Genomic DNA, 14,379 nt, shown 5'->3' with positions numbered 1-14,379 from the left:
CTTCTCCAACAGTGACCTGGTCTTTTGGGTGATATGCTGACTATCAGATAAGTAGATTTTTGGCCACTTGATAGCCAAAGGGTGACACAGTGACCCGAAACTGTATGTCAATACTGCTGCATCTGAACATTAAAGAGCTGGATGTTCCTCAGTGGTTAATTGTCCACTTTCCAGAATAAAGTAAATATCGTTTTTTATTTTGAATACAAGCTCAGTGAGTATGAAGGGAAAGATGAGTGGCACATAGTCCAGGCTCTTGGAGTGTGACGTTTCCAGTCTAATGTCTTCAAGAGTCATTTTATCACCTCAGGTTGGTCCACTGGGTTTTATCAACTCCAAAGTTGGTGCAACAATCTACAAGAAAGTCCTGGAGCATTTCATGCTTTGCTTTTCCTGAGAAGTTTTAGAATTTATGCAATGTTGCAAAGGGAAAGATGAGAAACACCAAACCCAACAATGGTAGTTCTGGAGAAACTTTCGACGATGCACAGTCTTTGTTGAAGAGTGGCGAGAAAGAAGCCATTTTGAAACTTAAAACCATAAGAACCCATTTAAAATGTTTTCCACAATCGACATGGGAGACAGTAAACATGTAGAATGGGGCGTTTTTGGGAAATTCAGCATTACAGCCGATGCAGAACACTGGATGTGTGGCTGAAGAATTATACCACTACTGTCCCCACACAGAATGACCCAGTTGGAGACCTAAATCAAATAGAAAAAAAGTGTAAAAACTGCAACTGAAGTGGAAATTAGTTCTGCAATGAACTGACTCAGAGATCTGAATGCAAATCCTCTCCACACTTTTCACATTTCTACTTGCAAAACTGTTTTATGTTAGTTCCACTTCAGCTCCATTTTGTGTTGGTCTCTCATAAAATGTCTGTTAAGTAAATTAGATTTAAATACTAGAATGGATACATGGCAATGTTGACCTTAACGTTCAAAATCATTTTTAAGATGTTTCGTTCATTTATCAAAGGATGAACTTTGTAGCCCAAACCTCTGCTGTAAAAAAAAAAAAACTGAAGTTGAGTGAGTGAGTGTCTTCCTCAGGTTAACACAGGCTGCTGCTATAAATCCCAGCAGAGAGAGAGAGAGAGAAAGCTGTGGAATGCTTGGCAGCCCGAAACACACTGCAACGCCAGGTTGCTAAGGAGCATTCACCTGCTCTCACAGCTGTGCGAAAACTAAAACAAAAAAAAAATTAAATACAAAATGTTTGGCAGCACAGCTGGAACTCTATTCAGGGACCAAGCTGCACTTGGTATAAGAGGAAAGAGATCAAATGCTGCATTTCTCATCCGGCAATGCGAACAAGGATTTGAATCAACAATCCTCGCAGGGTGTGATGCCAAATAAAAACCCAGACAGACATCATCATCAGATCCCTACCAGGAACATCACAGCTACAGGAAGGTCACCCTTCAAAATTATTCAATCATTGTTAAAAAGGATGTAAGAATGCTCCCTTCTCCCTAATAATTTTCCTGGAGCTGTGCTCTACGAAGGGAAGATAAGTCAGCAGACTGAGGACAAGGCTGGCATTCTCTCCGCACTCCGAAAGACAAAATGCCTGAGTCCATCTAGACAGAGGGATCTGACAATGCTGCATTTGTCTCTTTGCCAGCTGGAGAACAAGCTCCCCACAGACAAGTCGATATGAAACGCATACCAACTTTAAACTCAGAACCATGGTTGTCAATGTCATTATTTTACTCTGCCATCGCAGAAAACACAGACTTTTGGATATGCTGCCGTTCTCAAACACTGGATACTTATGATTGCTATTTCTTGAATAACAGATCAAAAGAAAAGCAAAAATAAGAAGGTTGGACCTTATAACACTAGAAAAGATAAATGCAAAGATGGTGACAGGGGCCCACCACAGAACACAGCACAACTTTCTACCGGAGAAAAGACAAAGCCATTGATTGTTCATATACAACCATTTAAACGCATCCATTAAAACCAGAAGTCTGAGTCTTACATCTGCTGTGGTTTGGCCCAACCCAACCTGGAAACTCTAGCAATAACACCAGCAATTCCCTGCTCAGATGAATAAGTTTTAATTTATGAAAGACTGACATGCAGCTAATATAACGACAGCATCCTTGTGTCCAACTGCATGCATGCCCAAGGAATGGCTATTTTCAGTCACTTTATTAACACTGGGCTTCCCAGAAGTAATACAGACCAGCTGCCACAATCATTTCACTGCCTTTAAAAAAAAAGGAGTAATGTTTACAGCTCCACATTGCAGAGTACACTGTTTGAGTAGTGTTTGGTCCTCTTCTCTCTCTCTCTCTCTCTGTCCTAATTTTTCTACTTCGAGGGCCTGGCAGCCCTTCCATGTACTCTCCCTTAACTAATAAACAAAGAGAGGATTCCCTTATATAGCTTTATTCAAACTCAACAACCTTACAGAGCAGCACCAGAGGGCTGCAAGGAAACAGGGATCGCATGCTGGACTCCTGCAGACAGAAAGGTTTCAGGCCAAGGGCACAGAGTACTGACAGCATGATTGTGTAATACTCATATATTAACAGCCACTTAAAGGGCTATTTCTGGGACCATCCATGCACAGAGTTCTGCAGTGTCAGGTTAGATTGGCTTGAGAGGGCTGCAAAGTGAGGCACAGCCGTACCAAAACTGCAAGGAAAAAATAAATAAATAAATAAAAGTTTGCTCACTGTGGGCAAAATTCATCCTTTGGGACAAAAATCACCAGAGATGTTTAAAACAAAGCTTCAACCTTCAGAGTTTGGTTACAAATGGCCAGTGGCACTTTATTTGTATGCACTTTGCACTCTGAAGCCATGTTAAAAATAGAAAACTCAGCAGGAATTTGTACACAGACAGAGAAAAGCACAATCAGCCAGGTCAGTCTGACATTAACATAAACACTGGAAACCAGATACACAAAGGAAATATTTTAAAGCCAAGCCAGTCATTACCGACGATCCACATCTGTGGAATAAGTTGAGTTGAAGAAAGTTGTGAGGTCTTATTTTAAAGCCTCAGATGCACATTTTTAAAAAATATCTAATAAAGCATAACTCCAGATGTAAAATGAATCATCCACACCCAAAATGAGTTGGATACTAATCATAAACACCACAGAAAATGAAATAAAAAAAAAAACACACTACAGGTGAAATGTTTTTTTTTGCTGGTCAATAGATCAATCAAATATTTATGTGACGTATTGTCTGTGAACAATGCACCGCTTGGCAGAAACCAAGCACAAAGCAGTGTGATATTAGTGTGATGAAAAAAACCTATCACATGCAGAATGTGTGGTTTTTCAAATATATTGAGATTGAGCACTTGAGATTGCTGAGCCCGTATTCTCAGCCTCCCAGAAAAAGAGAGAACAAAAGCTAAGTATTTTCCTACTTAATGCATATTAGACTAAAAGCATACAAACTGTTAGCAATTATAATTATGGCTCAGAACAACAAACTGATTCGGAAAAGTGGCTGATTTAAAAATGGGCAGAACAAATATTTAAAGAAAAACACAGCACACATGATTGATCTGAAGACTCACTGTTTTGCTATTCATTAATATATCTACACCAAATGCTCCCTTTTTTTTTTTTTTACTTCATCAGCAAAGTAACAAAAATGAACATCTGAAATCTTGCACATGCACACAACTACTCGACAACATTTTGACTGTTTACTTTCACCCAGGCTCATCACTCTTCTCTAGAGTGTTTGGTCCAGGCTGTTCTGCTAAACTCGACCCCCTCAGCCAGCACAGTGGCCTTATCCCAAGGAGGGCAACTCCTCATTCAAGTCAGCTGCAAAACATTTGAAGGAGGAATTTATCCTTATGGAAAGCCCAAGAATAGCTTTTTCAGTCTGCAGGAGGGCCGAAAGGGGGCGGGTTACATTTCCAGTATACGCCCACCACGACCAGTCCTTCAGCTTCTAAACAAAGCTGTGAGCTGCTCCAAAGTCGCTTCCTGGGGAATTCCAACATTGGATGATTTTCACAAACCAGTGTCACAGACACAGAAATACCTTGATGAGTGACATAAAGTTTGAAATTTGTCAACAAGCCTGTTGAGTAATGCGAACGCCATTTCTTTCGGCCACAGATTCGGTTACAGCCAGCTGCTGAGGGACCCCCGGAGCCGCGGGGAGGGGGCCGTCAATGAGCTCATCTTTAAAATAGAAGAGTGGGATTTTCTTTCATATGATGTCTGGATTTTTATTTTTGCTTCAAAGCCGTTCTAGCCAACACCATCTTCTCCTCATTTTACCCTGCGATCTGTAAGCACCATAAAGTCGTTTTTTTAATTTTACTGCCGCTCCTACAAAGTGCTTTTCGAATTAATCTACAAGGTCCATCTCAAATTAAACTTAATGGAAGCATAACTGCTTGGTTCAGTTCCTGACTACAGACTTTCTGACTCAGTTTATGGATTCCACCCTGCAATGTAATAGGTGTTCTCCTGTAACCTTCGGGTGGCTACTGGGCGTTCCGTTTCCAGATCGAATGGCTCCAACCAGAACGAAGAAGACTGTCCCATTTTATAAAGCAACACCAGGAGAAATCTAAAAACCACAGGCTGCTGTAAAGTAACTGGGGACACATGGCTATGGACACAGAGCCATCTGGACGCTGTTTGCAAAGAAGTGTGTTCATGTACTGGGAGCCACAGACACCTGATTAGGTTACATTTCTGCCCTGGTGACTAAGAGGCATGAGCCTGGAGGTGGTAGCAACCATGGCAGCAGGGATTTCTGTCGGAGACGCAGGCCAGTAATAGCTGAAGACGCCACAAACCCATTTCTGAGCATATACTCTGTCAGCTAAAGGTTAGCTGATGCTGAAAAATGCCACAAGTTAAGTGTTAAATATTTCACTGTGCACCTGGATTTGTTTTGACAGCGATGGTTTGGAAAGCCTACAATAGCAAACTGCAAATGCAATCAGACGAGAGTCGGGTTATCAGAATCAATGTGCATCAAGACTGGATGAAGTCACGGTTTAAAAATCACAATCGTTTTCTGACATATTTTTCCTATAGTTTAAATTTATCTTAAGATCGCAGGAAAAAAAAAATCAAGAGAAGACAAAAGGCTTCACCTGGCTATTTGAAGAAAAACATAACAGAACTGCCTCGCCACAATTTGTTCCTGCACATTGCCAGCCAACAGACTCAAAGAAAAGGTTCCTACGCTTTTGCATCCTTTGTTAGATAAATGTGTCTGTATGGAAATATTGTTGGTCACTTAAAGCATGTCCACATCAGTGCTATGTAAGACCATCAACTTTCCTAAGTTGATAGAGATATCTACCTATCTTTATTATGGTTTATGTTTTTGTGCAAGCACCATGAGTATTTTTTTTTCTCTTACTGGGAGTCATAATACTGTACATCCTACTGGCTCACGCCCAAAATCTTTGCAATGGTTCATCTCTATGGCAACCTCTTTGGTTCCAAAACACTGAAAAGTGCTCCAAACGCATTCTTAGTGCAAACTGGTGAATCCATGAGTTGCATCGCAGGACACAATGAGCCTCATATGGAGAATGCTGCAGAGTACAATTTGCTCATATACAGGCTGGTCAGCTTTGGAAAAAAAGGTACTTTATGTTTAAATATAGACTGAACAACTGAATGTCAACATGCTCTGTCCTGGAGCTAGTCTAATATTTAAAATCAACTAATTAGCAAAGGCCAAAAGTAAAGAAAATTTGTGTGCTGTCATGCAGGCAATTGTTACCAGTTTATACTTCTACATACCGTGTGGGAGGTGGGTAAATGAGAAGTTTGTGGGAGGTGGGAAGAAAAGCTAGGAAAAACAAAAAAAAGTCAAAGTTATGGCCTCTATAGCTGAGCTTCATAACTTGTTATGCCTTAACTTAGTTTTATGAAAATCTTTTAGAGTCTGAAATGCAGTCTCAGTTGTAATTGGGTGCATTTGCATTAGTGTTGTTCAAAAGGTTCATCAATGTACAATGTCCATCTCAAGCAAATAAATAAATGAAATCAAATTAATATTTCTAAAATGCAGTTTGATTTTAAAAAATCTGCTATTGCTCAAAATTAGATTTTTTTTTTTTTTTTTTTTTTAGAAATCATACTTAAAATCTCATGACTTTTATATTCAAAGGTTACACAGGCCAAGGCTGATCCCAAAAAAAAGTAAAATTCTGCAACATTGCCAACTTGAACTAGGCCACACATTCCTCCACCACCCTTCAGAATCTCGCACAGCAGTTCAGCAGCTTCCCATTCCAACATATTTTCTGTTTGTTTTACATTTTGTTGCATGGGTTACCTCAAGAGCATCAAACAGCATCTTTATCTTGCTGGATCAACATGGGATATGTCAGATTGTATAGTCAGCATTTTTACCAAGAAGCTCTGAATTTATTAAATAAAAAAAAGAAAGAAATTTGGAACAATTGGGAATCTAAACCTTAAGTGTCATTTCCATGGAGTTGTGCCTAAAACATCTGCCTGGCAGTATCCTTAATGCTTTAAAAGACAAATGGTTGATCTAATTTCTTGTGATTTTCTTTTGGATTATGCTGGGGTTTTTTGTAAACAGTTTCTATACAGGGCTTCCCAGATGGCTCTGAAGCAAACCATCTGGAATGTCAGGCTAGGTTAATGCAACAGCCAGCAATCCTTACATATCTGCATTTTGGCAGAAATGCATGAGAACAGCAAAGGGTGGTTATGCATATATAGCCAGCATGAGGGGAAGCAGGCGCCAACACTAATGATGTAAACTATCACATATACAGAGAGCACAGCACATTCAATAAAGTGGTGAAAAACAAAAGTAGGTTGGAAATCATGAAACCTTTCTGTATTACAGTCAACCTAAACAGAAAGCTAATCCTTCAATAAAATGTCAAAAGCATGTTTCACCTGATCTGTAAAAGCAGAATGGAGCATAAATGTTCATGTGCCTTTAGGTGTTAAGAGGTAGAACACATCATTCTAACTACCTAGTTATACGAAAGCACAACTACAGCAGAGCTGTGGATATGGAGCATACAAAAAACAAAGAGGTAGAGAGTTTTATTAACGAGGATGTCTTTTTGCAACCATGTGCCCTAATGATGGCATTTTAGAGGAATTTTAACACCTGGGCCCCACAAACAAAACTCTAGAAAAGAAAACTAGAATTTAAAGAAAAATCAGTCTATGCCTTCTAACATTCAAACAAAATATCAAAATAAATGTTGTGCCAGTTTGACATATTTAAAATTGTGCAGGGACAAAGTCGAGACAATGTGAGAAAGGAAGATAAAAACAAATTCTCTTTTTTTCAGTTCAGTACTGCAGGTGATAGTGCAGACAGCAAAAAGGATTAAAGATGCCTCTTAGACATGTTCTGAAGGGAACCATTTTTTGCCAGCTTGTATCTGAAGTTGCGTACTATTTGGTGTTCTGGTACAACTTATTCCCTAACCCCCAGAGACTGGTGAAGCTCCCTCTTCTCTGGGTGGGCACAAAGTCCAGAAGTACCTGTCCATTTGTTTCTCCATCATCCTATCAAACATAAAGAGGAAGCCTCAATTCTACTGAGCAGTAAGGAACGAGTCGGTACAGTTCAGTACGCTGTCCGTTTCCATTATAAAAGCGGTTCACACCCATAGTGCATTATTTCTGGGGCCCCTCCAGTTGGAGTTCCACAAGACAATAGTATGGCAAAGTTAATGTAGAGCGATTGGTGTCACACGACAACAGTCCACTGATTGGATGACAGAAAATACTCGTCTCGTGATTACAACAAGCACGAGGCGAGTATGTCGACATGAAAGGCGTTTGGGTTTCACCCCACCTGCCCAGTGAGAGCCCAAGTGGTGGTGGGAACACTTTCTTAAATACGCCGTGCCGTAAAATGGCGTACCGAACCACACCGACCCGTGCCGTGTTGTACAGCTCAGTGGAAATGAAGCTGAGCTCCTTTGCTTGAAGCCGAGAGTCTTTTCCAATTTGTCTTTTCTTTTACTTTTCCAGTAAAGAAGCCAATAAGTGAAACCTTTAGCAAAGCAGCCAACTCTCATCTAAACTGTTCCACACAAAAATATCAGCCGAACAACGTCTTCCTCTCTGAATAACAAATTCAGATAAAGAGCCAATATAAAACATGGCTAATAAACTACAGCTGTGGTTCGGCATGATGTCAGCGGTAATCATTTTCTCTCGATTTGTGTACAACACAATGATAACCTCCAATTTGAAAAAATCTCTCTGAAGTAGGGGGAAGGAAAGAACAGTACACAGATTATATCTGGCAAGTTTGGCCACCAAACACAGCTTGCTTAGTTACCAACCTGGCAACCATTTCCTAACATTTGTCTCAGGCTTCAAAATTGCAAGGAAAAAGAAAACGGCAAAGAGGGAAAAAAAAAATTCTTTTTTTAAAACTTATTTCTGAGCAGCGTTGGACCAGGTATTAGGGGATGCAAATTAGAAATCGTGAAAAAGCACTGTAAAAAAGCATACTTGATGCAAGCATGCTTTTTTATTAAACCTAATTGCATTTCATCCATCTACATCTAACAGGCTGTTAATCACACCAATCGCAAACTGTGCTCCCAACACCATTACTTGCAATCTCCTGCAGGTAAATGGTAATAACCAAGCTGTACTTGCAGACCGCACCTCTGCAACAATGATTGACCTGGATGATAATGACATTTCCCGCCTGGCCATTTTTTCCCCTGACTGCACAGCAGGGCTACCTGACCGAGCACAGCTGCAGCAAACTGTTTGCTCTCTCTCCTTCTGTGATCCACGCTGTGATTAAAATGTCGTTATGGGTTCATGCTCATTACTTCCCTGGTGGCCACTGGTCGTGACAGAGGCCTGTTTTCATGCAGAACAAAGACACAGATCAATAAATTGGCCACGTGTAGTAGAAGTAACCTGACAGTGTTGGTAGGAAATGTTAGTCACCAAAGCTTCCTAGCAAAACAAACGACTGTCACTGATGGTTTTTACAGCTTTCTTCGCCGACCATTAACAGACATTATATAGATTCCACCAAATCTTATTCTATGCTATAAAAAATGAAGATGCTTTAAATGGCATCTTTAACCAGCAGTGCCTTTCCTGAAGTGATTTCAGCACTATATAACTGAACAGCTACTCTGTTTGGTGTATTGGGTGATAATTCTGTTACGGGAATATCAAATAACAGAACAGATGCATAAACACGTTCCCCCAAAGGTCAGTGCACTTAGAAATGTAATGAGAAGGCTGCTGATTGTTGCCGTTGTGCGAGTTTGGTCGGTTAAATAAATTATATGTGGCTGTCACTGGTGGCGGAGCCGCATACCAAGCAGGAGCAGCAGCAGCAGCTGATGAAGGTAAGACTTAACTACAGGGTTCTGGGGGAAAAAATCTGACATTTTCAGGGAAGGGAAAAAGAGGCAATGGGCGCAGAAGTGCGAAAGGCCCGCCTCATTAGACAAGGAGCTCCCATTCTGAAAGGACAGATTTTTAATACGGGACACTTTGGGGAGCGGCGGGAATGTTCTCTTTGCTGCTGCAGATTTAGGATGGATGCTTTTCACTCCCACAGGAACCGCCATGCTTACTGGACGAATGAATCTAAACTAACAGCTTTATGCTATTAAGAAGAAACTGTTTCATTTCTTTTTTTAGTTTGTTCCCCACCACCACCACCACCACCACTTTCTTAAAGTTTAAGCATTTTGACTATCCTCGTCTGCAAGCTCATTTCAATAAATGAAAAAACAATTAGCAGAGCATTTACTTATTTCAGTTATTGAATTCATTGAAAAACAGAGTGAAATGTTCACAACAATTTGAGTATTGTTGGGGTTCTTTTGCATGCGTTACTGCCTCAGTGCAGCGTGGTACGGATGCACTCAGCCTGTGACTCTGCTGTGATGTTAAGGACATCCAGCTTACAATAGTAATAGTAATGACCTTCATTTCATCTGAACGTTTTTCTCTTGTTTCTATTTTCTTTCTCTTAATAAACTCTGTGAGTCAGGTGAGTTTGTTGGCCGTGTTTAATTGACATCGACTATCATCATTAAATTAGTCATTGGTGCCTTTTAAAGTGCTGCCAGAAGCTTGTAATCAGAGGAAAGCATGAAGTGTTCAAAAAGCTCCAGGTTGATTAGCTGCACCGACTTTGACATGGCTCCACAAATTACCAATCACTGTAGAAACTTCACACTGGACTTCAGGAAAGTCTGATTGATTCCGACAGAATCACAGAACATAATTTTAAAATGGATTAACACGAGGGAAGTGACGGTGGTAGCTTGCATGTGTTGTGGAGGCTCCTGAAGCTGAAGCAATTTTGTATCAAAATTGTTGATACAAAATCCTCCCACAGAAGTGGTTATGCCTATAGTTTGTACACCTTTTTCTCTCATGCTTTTCCTTCCACTCACCTTTCCCCTTATATACTTTTATTGCTAAAGAGATTGGGTGTTCATTGTTTCCAAACACTGAACACTATGAGGGTGGCTAACCCTCATTGTAGAGGAAGTCGACTTATGTAGGCCAAAGTATAACATTTGCATCATAAAAATACCTTTTCATCGTTCTAATTTTCTGAGAAATTGAATGCCATAATTATAATAATGCTTAAAATGTCACCTGTTAAGTACTGAATCTATTTGAGCTTCAGTTTTTAGGTGGAATTACTGAAATAAATAAACCTTTTGACGTATTTAGATACACGTGCAGCCATGAGCACCAAACACAGTGGAAGTATAACTGGTCTAATTTATTATTTGCCTGCAAAGTGTTAATGCTTCTCATCTGAAATACACCCAATATTACCTCTGAGAAGATCCTTTGCACTTGGTAAGAAGATTGCTATTCCATTTACTGTTTACCTCCAATCCAAACACACAGGCTAATGTTCGACATACCCATGGGATTTGTAAGACAACAGCTAGGAGAGCACTGGTTCCTGAGGAATTGCATACACAGTGGAGCTGCTGCAGCCTGGAAGGTCATGTGTCTTTTTCTGACAAGCCAAGGTCCAGGCACTCAGAGGGGGGAGAGTGTGTGAGAGGTGAGGGGGCTTCAGGACAGGATTTACTTTTGGCCATTAAACTCACTTGCACATCAAACAACACAGGTTGCCCACCACCCCATCCCCCATCTCATATGACCCGTCACGCCTGCCTCCTGGCCGACTCGCAGTCTACAGACAGCCACTCGAAAATTCATTGGCTGCTGATTGATCGCTCGGGCTGTAATACTACAGCAGCCATGAGAGCCTATTGATCCGCGCGCACAAACTTGCGCACGCAAACAGACGCAAGGACTCGGCGTGGGTGCGATGACATCTGAAGACATCACGAGGTTTCCTGCGCCAGCATGCGTTCACCTGTGTATAAAATAAAGGCTGAATGTATATCGGCGCCTCGGCTTTCAATGAAGGGGTGTGGCAGCGGAGCGGAGGCAGAGGCAGACTCCCATCATCAGCGTTTACCCAACACAAGCGGGCATGCATGCGTCGCATTTGACGCTCTCTCCAGCACACTCGTCGTGAAAATCACAGACGCTAGTTTGGTGGGGAATCGCAACCAAAGCGTGGGAACCCACGCTGGACTGAAAGATACGTTGGGAGCTGCAGAATACAGGCGCGTCCCTACAAGTTCAATAAAGTGCGACGCTAAGCAAACGAGAAATGCGAATTTGCGTGGGTCGTCAGTTTAAATAAGCTGTGGGGGTGGAAAAAAAAAAGAAACAGAAACAAAAAAAAAAGTTAGAAACAGTTGCCTTTGGCATTTAGTGGAAGCTTTGACTGACATGGAAACATGGCGGAAGCTGGCTTCTCTCTGGCCAGTGTGGTGTAATTCATGATACCAGCCTATCCGTGAACTCTCCACGCTTCCGAGTCCTGCGCACCCGCCGCAATTCGCAGGCTGGAGAGTTGCGGCTTCAGGAGGAGGATAATTGTTATATTTAAATACCCGCAAACTCACCAGGCGAGCCCCAGCTGTAGCAGCCCTGTGGCTTGAAAAACTCCCCGCAAAAACCAAACGGAAAAAAATGAAGACAGCGAACAAGTTGTTTCATATGAGAATCAACAGTAAAATTGAAAAAAAAAAAATTATCCACAGCGTATAAAGCGGGACAGTCACGCACCAACACAAGCTCCCGTGCATGCTGGGACCCACGCTGGGCGCTGTTTGAATATTATACAGAGAGGAGGTCACCCAGATCTGCGGGGGAGATGGGCTCCACAATAAGCCGATTACAGGATTGGAGTGTAGACCTACCTTCAGATGCGCTGCTGGGGCATTTCAAGAGACAAGACGCGCATTAACCAGCAGCCGGCCAGCCTGCAGTCCCGCTGCTTAGCACCGAGATATCCTGCACGTTGAGAGAAATTTCCAATTGGCTCCGGACGGTGTGCTGTGTGTGTATGTGTGTGTGTGTGAGAGAGAGAGAGCGGCGAAGCGACAGTGTTGTTAGATGTGCGTGGATGTGTGTAAATGGGGAGTGGGACAAAGAGGAAATGCGTCATTATAACTGGCCAGTACGTTTTGTAGTCCGTCGGCTCGGATGCGCAACCCTTGGAACTACACAATGGGTCAGAATAAATAGTGCATGAGTGTCTTAATAAATTCAGATACTACTGAAGAGTTAATTTTTTTAAAGTAATTCAATTGAAAGAGTAAAAATGGCTCAAGTGTTTATTTCTACTAATTTTGATTAATACGGCGAGCAGTTCTGAAAACTAAAATTTCAGTTTCTTTGCCACTGCTAAAAAGCAGGCGGTTCACAGAGTGCTTTATCCAAGCACACAAAAGGAAAGTTAAGTGGAAGGGGAAAAAACGTCTGTAGGGAACAGGAAGGTGGACGTGCGAAAGGAATGACTGCAGCTTTAGGAGGAGTTTTAATCCAAAGGCCATTCAAGAGTTTGGGGAAGATAACCATGTGCTTCATGAGCCACCACACATGGACGTATCCAGGACAGCTTCTACATTCACACCCCTTTACATCTGAACTGTCTTACTTGCACTGACGAGAAAGACAGTCTGCTCCTTAGACCTTTCAGATGACAGTGAAGTATGCATTTCAGATATAATGACTGACGAGTCCAGAGGAAAAGGTGAAGGCACAAATTTAAGTTTCTTGAGGTTCTAGTGACGTTTCAAGTACTTCATGTCATCCTCTGTTGAGAAGCTTTATGGAGATGCTGATTTTATTTTCCAGCAGGTTCCTGCAAAATGCCACACGTTCTCACATTAATGACCACGGTATCCCTGTGTATACCATATCGACATATTTTTCAGCAACCAGGTGTTTTATATATATATATATATATATATATATATATATATATATATATATATATATATATATATATATATATATATATATATATATATATATATATATATATATATATATATATTTAATCTTACTGAGATGCACGATGTTCCTGAAAAAGAACCAGATTAATGGCTGTTTGTAGACATATTGTGGTCAGGTCAAAACGAAGTGGTCAAAATAAACTAATAAATAATGAATAATTTGTTCCACAACAGCTCTACTGTCTCCTTTATTAAAATATATCTGGAATTGTTCACCTCTGTTTATTCATCCCTTTGTAGATTGCTTTATTATGTTTCCCTTTTTATATGAAAAGTGTGTCTGTGAAAGTCTAATAAAAGCACTTATCGAGGTGCACTGTTCTGCTTAAACTGTACACTTTCGCTGTCGTTTTATCCATTTGAAAATAAAACAGTATTTTCTACACTGTAGCTAAACTTGCATCCAAATATCATAATTTCTGCCCCTTTCCAAAGAAGGTTGCTCAGTCTGTCAGCTTGGTCTAGGAAGCTGCTTACACAAGTGTAATATGTTTCTGCTTGACTGAAAAGTGTTGTTTTTCTGTTAAAAACAGAAACACAATTCATAATTCATAATATGTTGCCTAACAGCAGCTTATTATGTTGTTCTCTTGTATGTATTTAATCTCCAGAGCCACAAAGTAGGCAACACTCCAACTGATAACCGTCTCTATTCAGCAAGTGAGGCTCACTGGGCAACTGGAAGTGTGATACATGATGTGCACATGTTTCTCACTTTAATAATACTTTACTTTAGCTGGGCTCAGTTAAAAATATAAGTTGAGGGACTGGTAGCAGTTGCTCCACATGCTATAATTGGAGACTGGGTCTGTGTTGTCAGGGTACAGTTTGATAAAAACACGATCCTGAATGAGGAGGGGTCAAAGCTTGGGGGATGTTGACCCCTGGCTGGAGGAGGATAACTACAGCTAAATACCAGACATTCTGATACAAGCCTCTTGTTACTTAAAATTAACACTGTCTGCCTAACACTGATATTAGTCTGCTGCTATAATCTCTACACAGTCACAAGCA

At 40.9% G+C, this 14,379-nt stretch overlaps 1 protein-coding gene across 2 annotated transcripts in view; it reads right to left on the bottom strand.

Annotated features, from left to right (window-relative positions):
* tln2a (talin 2a) overlaps window positions 1-12,721 on the bottom strand; it is an 85,106-nt gene extending 72,385 nt beyond the window's left edge. For both annotated transcript variants that reach the window (XM_014992036.2, XM_088004388.1), the window contains exon 1: window positions 12,265-12,721. The gene's annotated coding sequence lies outside the window, so the exon portion shown is untranslated. The remainder of the gene's footprint in view (window positions 1-12,264) is intronic.
* Between the last annotated feature and the right edge of the window lie 1,658 nt (window positions 12,722-14,379).

This window comes from Poecilia mexicana, unplaced genomic scaffold (assembly GCF_051168715.1).
Source record: "Poecilia mexicana isolate PSO_F unplaced genomic scaffold, ASM5116871v1 scaffold_3, whole genome shotgun sequence".
Taxonomy (NCBI): Eukaryota; Metazoa; Chordata; class Actinopteri; order Cyprinodontiformes; family Poeciliidae; genus Poecilia; species Poecilia mexicana.
The sequence above is the reverse complement of the archived record's forward strand: the minus strand, read 5'-3'. Positions and strand labels throughout refer to the sequence as shown.